The following is a 14338-nucleotide window of genomic DNA, read 5'->3' as shown; positions in this document are numbered from 1 at the left end:
CATAGGAGAGTTCATTTTTTTCACTTTGTAGATTTTCTCCCTCAAATACCATGGCAGTAGTTTTTGCTACACATTAATAAAAAACCCACCAGAACAGCATAACTGTCACTTTAGTTTAATTAATCTACTGTCCTGTCAGTTCTCTATTCTAGATGGAATCTGAACTCTTCAAACCTTTGTGTTGAGAGTAGCGGGTTTCCTTTAATGTCCTAGGAGTTTATATATATGTAGCAAACAAATCTCATCTTAAACTCAAAACTATTGATTGGTAGGAAGTATGGGAATATTTTTGTCTAAGAGTTGTAATGCTAATCATGAAAATGTATATAATAACAGCTTATAGTACTGTTATTACCTGTAAAAGCATCCATATGAAAATGATCAAGTTAACAGCAGATGCTCTCCAGTTAAAAAATAGATATATATCTATATGCTTATATAGATATTTCTGTGTGTCTATGCATAAAAGCATGTATTATACCCATCCATCTGTCTAGGATTACATCCCATAAAAACTGGAACTTTGCTATTGTTTATTTGTGGGAAGAACTCAGATAGGTAGGTCTACCACAATTAAATCATGTTCCTGCAAGCTCTTAGAAAAGATCTGTAAGAGTCCTTTAAAGAACTTGTAAAAATTAAGTATGTCCATAAATTGTCTGTAGGAATAGGGTCTTATGGGCTAGCACTTTAATTATGTTGTTATAAAAGCACGAGAGGTATTTTTATTTTTGTTTACTTTTATTCCATAGTTTTGCTTCTAAAAACAGCAAGTGAAAAGGTAGTTGAAAGAGCAGCCACTTTTTAATGCAGAATTACTGACCATATCTATTTAAAGGATGACTACATTAGCGAAATCAGCCTGGGGAATGGTATCTGAAGTTAACCTTTTAATATAATGTTGTGATTATAATAAATAGGATGATGTGATAATATTATTTCATTTACTAAGTCATTCCTTAAATGTTTTTACAAGTAAAATATCCACACAGGGAAACATTTCAAATACAGATAATTTATCTATAGGCTGTGCATATTGTTGTGCTACAGAAAAACATGAAGAAAAAGAATGCTAAGTTAAAGATTATTTCACTTTTGAAATTTTGAAAAAATGATGAATCATATTGCTTTATATTTCATATATTCATAAAGAGCAAATAAGTTACTTTGTTATTTGGACATTTAGTTTTGTGAGCAATCTCCTTGCATTCAAAAAAACCATTTTTATTCACGTCCTTTTCTGAAATCTTTCAAAAGTTAGTCATTTAGTTGTCTTTACCCGATTAAAATATGATTAAAATGAGTTTACAAGCTATTTTATGAAAAAGAATACAAACCCATAGAGGTACTATTCATATTTGTATCCACATTTAGGAGTGTGTCAGATTGACTTTATGAAGCAAATTTATTTATGGTATAAGTTCATTAGTGTTGGTGAGTTAAAGAGAAAGTGAAAAGATTCAATTAACTTTCCAAGGAAAATATAAATCATGTGAAGTCTTGAGGTTTTTTTCATTCCTAGATGTGAAATTGATATTGTGCCTCTTCCATATAGACATTGCATTTTCCCTTTTTTTGGAAAGATTATTGCCATCATATGCCATTTTTATTCATAATTTTTCTTGATCTCATAAAATGCTTATTTCTCTCTAGCTAGGTGATTGTTAAGATAATGAGATGTTGCACTTTGCAAATGTATTAATATAATCATTAACTGCTAGTATTTATTTAAGCATAGTAGTAGTAGTATGCTTGGTAAAAATGGAGAATTTGTGTGTTTAAACAAAAAAATATTTTTCTGAAAAGCCATCTGGCAGTCTCAGTAGCCGGGTCAGATGTGGTGAGGGACCCCAGAGGAGAGCAGTGTCTTAGTAGCTCGTCTCACTCACAAATCATAGGTGGGTGAGCCCAAGGAATGACTCACAGGAGCTACCTGCAGCAACAGTATTGTTTGTTACATACAGGCAGGCAGCAAACCCCAAAAAACAGTGCAGTGGGAACTGGGTGACTCAGGGGACTAATAATAAGAAAAGGAGCATTTCATCTGTCATTAGTTTTGATCTTTCCCAGCTGAGTAATGAGCTGTTAGCACGGGATGATTTTTCAGTGCTGCATGTGAAATGAGTTGATAGGTTTATCCACTTCGGTACTGGAGATTACCTACCTGAAATACTAGATAAAAGAGAAAGCTTTACTACTTGGATTGACAGAAAAAAACCACAAAAGCATAACATCTCAATCATCTGGTACCTTTGAAGCAAAGTAATGTTGCATTATGGGTAAATACAAGAATTTGGGAATTTCCATTTTTTATACCTTTTCCAGAATAAATCAACTATGTGAGAGAAGCCAGGATTCCAATCTCCTAAACTCTAATTTTATGGACCCTTTTTTTAACCCCTTTTGGTGTCTCCAGTGCTGAAGACAGATTCCTAATTTCTTGATCTCTCCATTCCTTCATCTACCTTTTCTTGCATTCTCCTACAGGTATTATTTAATAGTAGACTCATTGCTGGTTTCTTTATGCCAGATCGCCCTCTTGTTATTTGCAAACAGAGCCTCTAGTGCTAAAACTGCAAGCTCACTGCCTTGAGGTTCCAGTCTTAGTAAATGCTTTGATGAAAATGAGTAATGCTTTGATGAAAAGGTTTCTATTGGTACCTGAAGGACAGAAGCCGGCTCGTTCCCTCTCCTCCACCCATTCAGAAGGGCAAATACGAGCAGGGACTTGCTATCTTTATAGTTTCACTTCTCAAAGCAGAACTTTTGAGAATAAAAAGTTAATAATCCTCTATCCCCAAATGAATAGTTGGTTAGAAGTTAAAGCACCAATCTCTCTTGTGTGTCGTTTCCATTCATCACTTTGTCAGTGATGGATTTGCATTCAAATGTTCGTGATCTTTTGGGAGTGGATATTTTTTAAGAGAGCTGGCTCTCTTATTTATTGATACCATGGTCATGATTTTTAGAGCCATGAGTAGAAAAGATTGACTAAGTGGCACCGTAAGATGGGATATACAGTCATTTCAAAGTACTGAGATAATTAACTGGTTAATGAGTGGTGCTTTGTATGCTTTACCATTTCAGGAAACCAAAGTAGACATTTGAGTGCTGTCTGCATGCCTTCACCTCCTGTTTCTGTTTGTTTGCTGTCTTGGCCACATCACTGGGATTGTAACTATGGCCAGAGAAGGGTGCTCTTAAGCTGCTTAAAACTTGATCGAACTTTTGTATTTTATGGAAAATCAGCTTAGTGACAGCATTGCCGTTGTGTAGCTCAGAATGGCTATATGACAAGTTGTGGTGGGCTGGGATCAAATAAACCCCGAATGCTCTTACTCACTTGAAATGAAAAGTGAATGGAAGAAATTAAGAACTGTTTCCAATAACTTTAATGATCCAAGATGATTGTGCTCTCCATTTTCATTTTAAGGCATGTGTTAATATCAGACCTTTAGAAAATCACCATCAGAATTAAAAGCTTTTCAAAATGTGAAAGTATTTTCATTGTTTATTTTAAACAGAACAACAAATTCTCATTTAAAAGATATTGCTTCCTAAACAAACAACAAAAAAAAGGTATTCATATGTTTACCTTTTAATTCAGTGGCGATTGCCATTGGAAGCATTAGTAAAAAGCAGAAAATACAATGAAGAGTGTCTGAGGCAATTTTGGAAGATTTTTCTGGGAAACTAAAATATATTGAAAACCCATTGAAAAGTCTTTTAAAGTAATCTGTGTGCAAAACAGTCACCATAAATAACACTTCCCTTAAAATCAGTAGATATGGCAAGCTTATTTTCACAGACATTTGCAAAAGAAATAGGTCTGGAAGTCATGCATTGATGGGCAGAATATCTTAATACTTCTTCTCTTGGGAGATGGAAGAGTGCTGGGAATATTCATCTTGTTTGTTGTTCGTCCACATAAAGTGCACAGTTTGAATTAGATGATCCCCTCTTTCCCAAACGCGGTGTAAGGCCTTTACAGATCAGCATGTTTCCAGAGAAATAGCTCTGGGGCTTGTTGATTATGGAAACAAATTTGTTCCTAACTGTTCCTACTATGTTGCTTTTGTCATGAAAACACTTCCCTCCCTTTTCTACACTTTCTTCTTCCTATGGCATGTAAGATTTTACCAGTGTTTTTAGTGGAGTCTGGGGAAACCCGCTGCCTTCGCTATGACCAAAAATTTACCTAGTTTGCTGCCCTTGACACCCAGTCTCTGGACACTGGGCATGTAACAATCATAGAAAATGTGAGGTGAAAAGGGAGCCCTGAATCAGCCTTGCATCATTCTGAAACTAGCGGGACTTCTGCGATCTATCACAGCTTCACTTTAGGTTGTTTGCCATTTTTCCTGGCATAACACCAGTTAAAAATTGTGGTTTTGTACGCTGTTTTTATAGCAGCAACAATGAGTAGTACTTAACAGAAAACAGAGAAAATAACCCCCTCCAACACACAAATGTACACACATATAAATAGCATGCATATTTATGCCATATATATTTGCCCATGGAGACAGTGCATAATATCAGCTTAAACCAAAACCAACTTTTAAGCTGATATAAGCAGCATCTGTAGTAGTGATTAGTAACATAGGTTCACTGAAATCTCTTATGTGCATAAAGCCTTGTAGGCAGACAAGATGAGAATATGTCTAAGGAAAAGCGCCCATACAGAAATATATTTAGGGGTTCTATGAAAATGGTTTTTCTTCCTGGCTATCTCTTGGAAATCTCTTAGAAAGAAGTTGTATAGCTTCGAAAGCGTTCCTAGGAAGATGTTTTATAGCAACAATTAGAACTAGTTAAATAAAGATCAGTTAGAGTTTTCCAGGCACCTGTATTTTAAGTAATTGTTTTAATTAGGAAGCACAGCAAAGTATACTACTTGACTTAATCAGTTTATGAGGTACTTCTGTGATAGCAAAGCTGTCTGTTTAAATCACATTGAAATTTTTTCACAGGGCAATTCAAGGTACACAGAAAAGAAGTGTTTTCTGAGAAGAAAGAGTTGCTGTTGTGTTTGCTGTCACTAATTTCTGAGACAGGAGGGAAAATTGCTGCTCATGTTAAGAATGAGGAGAGGAAGTATATAGCTGAAGAGAAATGAAGTCTCAGAATGAAATCCTTGTTGGGTGTTAGTAGTGGTCTTAGCACAATGTGAAATTTGTTTCATGATACACTTGTTAAGTAGTCTCTGGAAACTGTCCCAGTAAAGAATCCACTTAAAAAGAAAAGAAACCCAATCTGGTTCCTCTAAGGTCATAACCCTTGAGTCCAGAAACTACCCACTGTCTTAACAAAAATGAAACCTTTGCAATAAGATTTGTACATGTGATTTTGTATGAGCATAATGTAATCTGAAAACTGGGAATACATGTTAGTTGGTTTGGGTCATGACTATATGGCCAAATTAGAATGGAACAGAATAGTTACAGAGAATATCTGTGTACACGGCTGTAGTTATGCAGGTACTGTAATTGTTTTATAAGTAGAGACAATAGATATTAATACAACTACATTGTGGAGTAAGCATTGAAAAATACCCAGCTTTTCAATTTATGTGTCATTGTATGCTGTTGTCTGGTGGCAAGTCTTTGGTTGACTGGTTGTTATTTATTATATGTGTATAGGAAGCAATGTAGATGTGATAAGTGTTGCTGATACAGATACAAATAATATTTTATTTAGAGGCATCCTGCTAGGTGTAATAGAGTGTAAACATATACATTTGCTTTTCTTTTTAAGATGGTACAAATACATCTGGGATATTCCTCTTAAATGGCATCTAACATTGACTCATTTTGTGACATTTGAAGCAATGCAATTTCTTTCTGCTCCAGTTTTACCATTTCACTACATTAAATTATATCTTATTGTCTTTAAATCTACTGTTTTAAAGGGATCCAAAATATTCAAATGAACTGCATGTAAAGAAGAAGTGGTGCTGTATTTGCAGATTTCAATCTGCCATTTTTACAGCCCGATAAGTACAGTTGGCCAGCAGTGAAAATAATCAAACTAATTAAAATAATCCCCTGGAGAATATGCCCCTTAAGCAAGAAATCAAGTTAGCAGGGTTTACAAGATGACTTGTGATTTAGCTCCTAATTCTGTTAGTTCCAGCTATGAGGAAAAAGACTTTGTTGTTGCAGTTGCATCAGGGGACTGCACGCTTGTCTTTGCAAAAGGACAGCAAGGAATAAATTCTAATAAATGTTTATTTCTGTTGCTGCTGAAGTTATCCACAGAGTAGTTTTGCATGATGCCATTATCAAACAGTATATGTACACTTTGTAATAACAAATGTCACCATAACACCAGGATTTTGTGTTAGTGGGATGCCATTTGATGACCCCCATTTCACTGCAAGTAAGATGCACTCAGCCTAACTGCTTTACTAGGTGCTAGTGTACATCTGGATTGTCTGGAATTTTTTTCCTGAACAATGGCTTGGTATTTTTTATTATAAGGCCTGGTAGTGCTACAGTGTAGAAGCAAGAAAGTGGGAATGATGGGTGTTTGGTGAATGTTTCACTGTTGGAATATTTAATGTCTGTGAAGAGTTTGAGTTGTTGCTGAGAATTTGGTTCCATTGCATCATACGGAAAACGCCTGTCATGGGGTATTTGCAGCAGACAATTCAACCACCTCAGCCCTTCCTGGAATATTTAGCTTTTGAAGGATTTTTAAAAAGTGCTTTAGGGGGGGAAAAAAACCCAAAAAACCTGTTCTTAAAATAGTATATATTATTTCTTAGAGACTTACAGAACAGTTTGTAACCTTTTTTGCTACAACAGCTATACATGTAGTTTTGATATATAACCAGCAAGGTATATGCATTTCAGGTATTTCAATATGCCTGTTTGGATCTCAATTTAGCCATCAATGCATGCAAATATTCTTTTTATGCATTAAATTGTCACAAATTGCATGAGAGTTAGCCATTTAAAACTGCTGCACAGCTAACTTGGGTTCTGAATATGTAACAGGCTTGTGGAAAATGTTGAGAAGGTGGTTGACAATTAGGTTCTATTTTTCTTTCTCTTCAGAGCCAAATACCAAATTAATATTTGCATGTGGAGGTCTCATGGATAGCAGCCCCCTATGTGCTTGTCTGATGCCAGAATTTTTGCCCTTTAAGCTTTTGTAATCGACTGTGAGGTGGCTAAAATGTGGAAATACTTTATGGACCTGTAGACCTCTGTAGACTCTACCATCTTGTCAGAGCTTTCTTCCTGTAAGTTTAGGACTTATGGAAGGAAAGGATTGCAGATCTTAAATATATACTAAAATGCCCAGCTGTTGCATGAACTACTTTCTTTCTAGAACAGGGAATATTTTATGAATAGAGAAAAGGCAATGGGCCAAACCTGCCTGTTAATGGTTTGTTTGCATAAATTCTACCTTCTGCCTCTCTTCCCACTCCTTTATCCTCTCCTGATTTTTCTAATTGCTTTCATCAGTAATCATTTCAAGCTAAATTCTCCTTGCTTCCATACTCTTCAATGTAAAAAAAAAAAAAAAACCAAAAAACAACACACTACCAAAAAAACTCCTTGTTTTCTGAGTAGTACTATTTTTGTGTTCCTACTATCTGAATTCTAGAAGTGGGCACTTTTATACAATTTTATCAAGTCCTTTCATACTTGCAAAGGCATCTATTCAATAGAAAAAAATAAAAAAATCAGAATTCTGTCTTAATAAAAGGTGGAGGTGGAATGACTCATCTCTTTTGGTTTTGTGCCTGGGGTCAAATAGTTTTACAGAAATTCTTTAGGCTACTCATATTAACTACATCTTTTCAGACTGTTGATATATCCTCTAAAACTTTTATCATGTGTTCAAAAATGACATGCTACAAAGACATAGTTACAATGGTCAAACATTTGCAGATGGACCTCAACTGTCCTGCTTGTGCTATGGATTGGTTGCCTTGGACTGGAAGTAGGTAAATATATGGTTGTGTTACAAGGAACATAATGTTGTTCTAGTAGGATTTAGGAGGCTAACCTTGATTTTGTGTCATCCTTACTTGGAAGCTTCTGGCAGGCATGATGTCTCCAAATTCTGAACCATTTAAAGGTCAGTAATTGAGTCTATTGTTCCAGAAAATGCATGGACAATTGGTCATTCTAGCAATTCACTCCTCTAGGACAGTTCCTGAAAGTAAATAGGAGACCATGGCTTGTCTCAATTTTTTTTTTTCTTTAGGTCTTAAAAACACATTTCTTCATATATATATATAAACCCACCACCTACAAACAAACACAAAAACCCCAACAAAATGCCCCAACCCAAAAAACCAGAATGAGTGGGATGTCCATCTTCATGTTTTTGTCATAGCTCTTTCCTCATTTGGGCGGCCATGCAAGGGACAGGGAAGGCAGCTTCCGCAAGGCGGTGGTGTGCTGTACAACTGCTGAGCAGGTACCATTCAGCAGTGGTGTCCCGAGCTCTGTCAGACTAGCACGAAGGTAATGTATGCATGAGTTGGATGGTCTAATATATTGCTTAATTTCATGTGATGCACCGGAGATTTAGGACACTGCTTATAAGTTACCTCTGCAATGCGTTAAATGATTTCTGTGATTTAGTCTCAGTTAGCAAAACTTTTATTCTGAGAGATGATGTGCCATGTTTAATCCAGCCAGTCACCTAATTGGTTTTGGATCTAGTCTGATAAAACTACACTTTTTGGATGATGCTTGAGCCTTTATTTCTGATCATTAATGATGGCATGTAAAACAGAAATAAAAATATAAAAAAATAATCTGAAGAACTGCATTCAAAAGCAGCTATATTAAAATGGAATTCTATATTAGGCAGAAGAAAATCTTATAGGGCAGCTGATGAGCTATGAAACACGTTATTGTAGCAGGCTAGAGGTATACGTACCACTTTTAGAGAAACACTAAAACTGAGAATAAAGTGAATATCAAATACCTCTTGGAAATGTATTTTAGTAGAGCCGAGATAAATGTATAGAATAATAAACTTAAGCTACCTGGCTAACTGGAAAGTCCCAACTGAGAAACAGGTGACCACCTACATTTTAGGAAAGGGAACAGGATTGTGAGATGTCAGTGTCAGGGAAGAATTGCGAGACTCCTGAACAGGAAGGGACTTGGGAAGATGGAAGGCAAAATTAAAGCTTTTTAATGACAGAAGGAAAAGCATTACCAGGCACTACTAGCTTAAAGGCTCCAAACTGCTTAAAGATACTTGCTTTTTGATCAAAGACATTGCATGTTTTTGGAAACAGTATCTGTTTGGATTATTTGGGAGGAGTAATTATTAATTTAGGATCAGAAAAAAGGAAAAGCCATCCTCAAAGAACATAAATTATTTAATGCGGAATGACTTCTTGTGGAAGAAGCAGAATTTTATAGGGAAAGTGTGCCTTAACTTCTCAGTACTGTGAGTTTTGGAGGGCTTTGGTGTTCTAAATTAGGCTATTTGAATTATGACGATCCAGAATGAGGTGTGTGTCTAGACATTGCATTCTCTGTGATAATCTTACTAGATTTTAAGAATGTCCTATCTCCTTGAATTGCTTTGGAAAAGAATCCAACACATGCATACTATTATCCATTTACACTTGTGTTTTAAAATGTAATATTCTAATTAATTTCAGCTGAAAAGTCACTGATTGATAGCTGAAGGGTTTGAAAATCCAAATTTCCTTCCAATTTAATTTTCTTAAAGCAGAACAGAAAAAATAAGTGTTGAAGTGAGAGTGAAATAGCAATTTAGTCCTATATATGAAACACCTATTTTAAATCAAATCATAACTGTTCTTCTGAAAAGTGGCCCCCTGCCTAAAGGTTTTGTGTCAAATATTCCTGGATCTTTTGTTATAAAAGATGAGATAAAATCTGTAATTTGGTGTTTGTGGAATGTTCTTCTGGCACACCTCTGCAGCCTGACTATTCAGTCCACATCATCAAACTTAGACATCAATATTTGCTGAGTCTATGCTCGGTTTATTACTAGTCAAGACAAGATAGAAACTGTCTGTACTATCTGTACTTAAAATGGACTGCTGATGTGCAGGTAGATGTAGTGAGAGATTTAGAAGGCTAGGAATAAGAGGAATAAGTAAAATATAATTTCATGAATGATAATTTACAGTCTTCTGTACAAGACACCAGGTAGAGATTACAGGTAATTATTTTTTTGAAAAAAATGAAATGTCATTTGCAGTTTAACAAGGAAATCACTGAATTTAAATGCTGGGTTTTTATAATGGGCTAACAAAACAGGACATTTAATTTATAAAAATATATCAAACAGAAAGAGAACAGGACACTATGGAACATAAGCAAGATTTCCTAAGTTTCGCATTAGCTAAAGCAAGCATATAAACAGGGAGAATATGTAGCAAAAAGAAAAATGTAATATATGCAGTAGATGTCCTCAGTCAGCTGAAACTCTTCTCAAATCAACATATCTGTCAAATAAAAGAGATTATAGCCCTGTGTCTCAGATCTAATAAAGATTTGGATCAGTATTGGAAACCTTGTTGGAACTATTTTTCTATTATTTTGGGAAGGAAAAAGTTCCTGCTGACATAATTTTAAAAATAAAATATGCTTTTCATCTGTGATTAGTATTGACTTGGAAAGAAAGAAGCAGCAACAGAGAAATCCTAAGTAATAAATTCTGCCTTTAAATCAAGTGTGGGTTTTTTCTCTCTCTCTTTTTTTTTTTTTAATTCTTTTTTCTTTGGCATTACTATTTCCAATGCTTGATTTTTTCCTATGAAATGAAAATATTTGAAAGATTTGTGTACCCCAAAAAATACTTAAATACCTTTTACACGAAGAAAAACTTTAGTAAAATCCATACAGATTTAACTAGATCTTTCTTTACTCAGAACTAAGTAAAGCACTGCACTAAATATACACCTCAGCACTGAAATAGGAGGTATGTGTCTCAGCAGCTCTTAACAACTAATCCAGTTTTTATGATTATGGCTAAAGAATCGGAAACTATTAATTGACTACAGATAAGACAGCACCCAGCAGGATCAGAGAAAACCAAGAAAACAGCCATCCACGCCTGTCACCAGGTCTGGACCTGTGGTGCTGCTGCACAAGCTTTTCTTTTCATGATTGTACGTAACTGCAAAATTTTTTTGAAAACCAGTTTTTGTATAACACAACAGACATATTTAGTACATAAACTGAGTGTATTTAGCACTTTGAAAAATGGAAAGGAAGTGGTAAGAATGAAAGTATAAGCAAAGAGTGATCAGTATTATATACACACTATATTTTTCTCATGACCTTTGTATATGGCAGATACTTGGGTAATATATGGTTATAGCACCAAAAAAAAGAGAGAAAGCCTGATGTTAACCTCTTTTCATGGCTCAAATGTACAGTTTATATTTCTCCTCATCTGCTTAAGTCACACCACTAAAAGGAAAATGCAGCAAAACAGTGCAATGAAAGTAACTTTTACACAAAGTAGAATCAATATTTTATGGAGTAGCACAGTATTTGACATCAGCATATTTAAAAATGAGTAAAAAGTATGAGGACTAGTGGGTGCAAACTATTCAGTTCTATTTCATCAACACAGGCTCTGTTTTGAATCAAAATAAATCAGGCATTACTGCTCAAAATGCTGCCTTAAGGAAACAAACTCAGAAATGTACATTTTAAGAAGAGTGATACAATTAACCAGTAAGACAGAAGAAAACATGTTACTGTAAGATAATACATAGCTCAAGGGCATTGAAACCTAGGAAGCATGCTACCTTGCAGTACCAAAAACTGGACAGTCTTATTGGGGTTAATAAAATACCAACCTGCATAGAGAAAAGAATAAAGAATTAGCTACACAAGGCAGCTACAAGCCGTTCTTAGCTGAAGCATTTAAGACAGCAGTAGCTATTAACAACATAGTGCTGAATTTATAAGAAGAAAATTAGTTATGGAAGAGCAGAACTTTAAATTAGTGCTGTATAATATGAATATATATTAATTTGTAATGCATGTGAAATCTAGGAGGGCAGGTAAACAATTTCTAAGAAAAATGTCTTTTAAGTTGCCATAACAGACAATAGCAGTCTGCAAAAAAAAGTTATCATATATATAGGCTTTCATGACAAATATAATTGCTTCATGCTTTGTAGCGCAAATGGGCAAATTTATTTGCAAATGCTTTCAAGCTACTATTTGAAAGGAAGACAGCCTAACAAGTATCTTAAATCTCTTTCCTTTAAGGAAGACACCATATAAAATGTGATGAATCAAACCCAAACAGAATACTAAGATTAATGCAAATAATATAAAGAGTTTTCATATGAAATAAAACTGGGAACAAGCCTGATATGCTTAGAAGACCTGCCTGGATTCAGCATGTTAAACACTGACCTTTATCTGTATGTTTCCTGTATCTTGCATGGCTTTTATAAATACAGTCAGGCTAATTCACTATTAAATAAATACTTGTGATAGCTAGTTCAGCACTTTAAAAATGAGTATGTTATTAAGACTAAGCCTTGCCCATTTGAAGTGACATGAAAATTTGCCTGTCATTCTTTAAGTACATTTATTTAATATTTTAAGTAAAACACTCCTCTTATAAATGCACACACACACACAAAAAAAAAAAAAAGAAAAAAGAAAAGTACATTTAGTCTTTCTAGTATTGTCTAGGGCATAACCTAGGGCTCGTAAGTAGGGCTTGGAATTTGGTCTTTTGGGTTTTCATGGCTGAGTTGGCCATTCTGTCTTTGCGGCAGCAGGCTATCTGTTTGGCCTCTCTGGTCACCACTCCCATACCTATAAAGTGAACCATGCCTTCATCAGTGTAGTACTGGGGAAGTTAATGTTGCTAAGGTTCCTTCACATACTGTTTTGCAAATTGTAAACTAAATAAATGATTCTCTGGAATTCTTTGCTGGGCACTTTGTAAGTTTTATATCTTTAGGAGATACAGTCACTTTAAACAGTACATCTTCTGGGACAAACTGAGAATCATTCCTTAACTGTTTCCCTTGCTAAAAGGCTTTTTTAATCAGTGACCATTCTTCTGGTGAATCATGTCCCTTGTGCCAAATATAGGTAACCAGGCTTGGAGCAGGTGACCACATCAGTCAAAACCAAGACAACAGCAGGCCCTTCAAATAACACATCCTTCAACAACTTGTTGTAACTACCTGTGTGTACATACTCACTTTTCTTTCTTTTTCCTGTGTTTTTTTTTAGCACAGTCACCTAATCAGCATCTAAGATACTCTCTGCCTGATGCTGTAGAGGCCTGTCCCTCATTGGGTTTCCTGTGGGCAGGGAGGAGGGAGCACAGCTGCTAGATAGTTCTCCTGGTTTTTACCTGCAAGACTTGAGGTACAATCATTTGTCTAGGTTTCCTTTTGAAGGCATCAATTGTACCTCAAGCAAAGAAGGTTTTTTTGATGAAGGGAGGGAATATAATCACATTTCTAATGCCTCCAGTAAAGCAAACATGTTTCGTGTCAGAATAGCTTGAACGCTTCTTTACAGGTAGTGAAAGATGTGATAATGTCCATTTTAAAGCATGGCTGCTTCAGTTTGCATAGCACAGGGAACTGTTTGAAAGATATTCAGGTCATCATCCTGAACAAAATGAGGAGTTGGAGCCTTGGTTTTTGTATATCCATGCCACCTGTCCAGGTAGAAAAAGTGTAATTGAGTATAAAAATGTACAGTACTGTGCAGTGAAGTTCTTTTTCTGTTCAAAGTAAAATATCTCTAGATGGTTATGGTTTCAGTACAATTTTGCATGCGTAGCGATCTTAGAGAGAATAAAGAAATACACTAAGTTTTTAAGCAACTTTGAATCACAATTTGTTTGTCTCAGCATATGTCATAGTTGAGAAGAATCTGAGACATATTTCGATATTTTGGTCAACAACTTCCTGAAACTGTTTATTCAAAAAATTTGAAACATTTTTAGTGACCATAGAGAAGTTACTATGGATTTTCCCATTGCAACTAAGAGAATGGTTTTATAATATTCCCTCTGATTCCACCTTGAATAAATAGCGATTACTTTTAAGCGTGGCACCAGAATGAAAAATATACCTGAAATTAAAGATTAAGAAGACATGAGTCAAAACTGCCAAAATACTAAGTTCAATCTTATTCTTATTTTCAAAAAGAACATATTTTAGAAACTAAATTCTAGTGAGTTCCCAAATATTTTTAACTCCACTCTATATAACTCACTGTCTGGAAACCAATATAGTAGTTACAGGACCTCTGATTTTACAAATACATTTTCCAAATGGTATTTGATATATAAAATTGCAAAAAGCGTTAGCTTTTCAAAGCTC

At 35.1% G+C, this 14338-nt stretch overlaps 1 protein-coding gene across 6 annotated transcripts in view; it reads left to right on the top strand.

Moving 5' to 3' along the window:
- The window catches only part of RGS7 (regulator of G protein signaling 7), a 253970-nt gene that overhangs the window by 112734 nt on the left and 126898 nt on the right, over positions 1 to 14338 (top strand). The gene's annotated exons all lie outside the window — the stretch shown is intronic.

This window comes from Falco biarmicus, chromosome 6 (assembly GCF_023638135.1).
Source record: "Falco biarmicus isolate bFalBia1 chromosome 6, bFalBia1.pri, whole genome shotgun sequence".
In the NCBI taxonomy this organism is placed as follows: domain Eukaryota; kingdom Metazoa; phylum Chordata; class Aves; order Falconiformes; family Falconidae; genus Falco; species Falco biarmicus.
The sequence above is the reverse complement of the archived record's forward strand: the minus strand, read 5'-3'. Positions and strand labels throughout refer to the sequence as shown.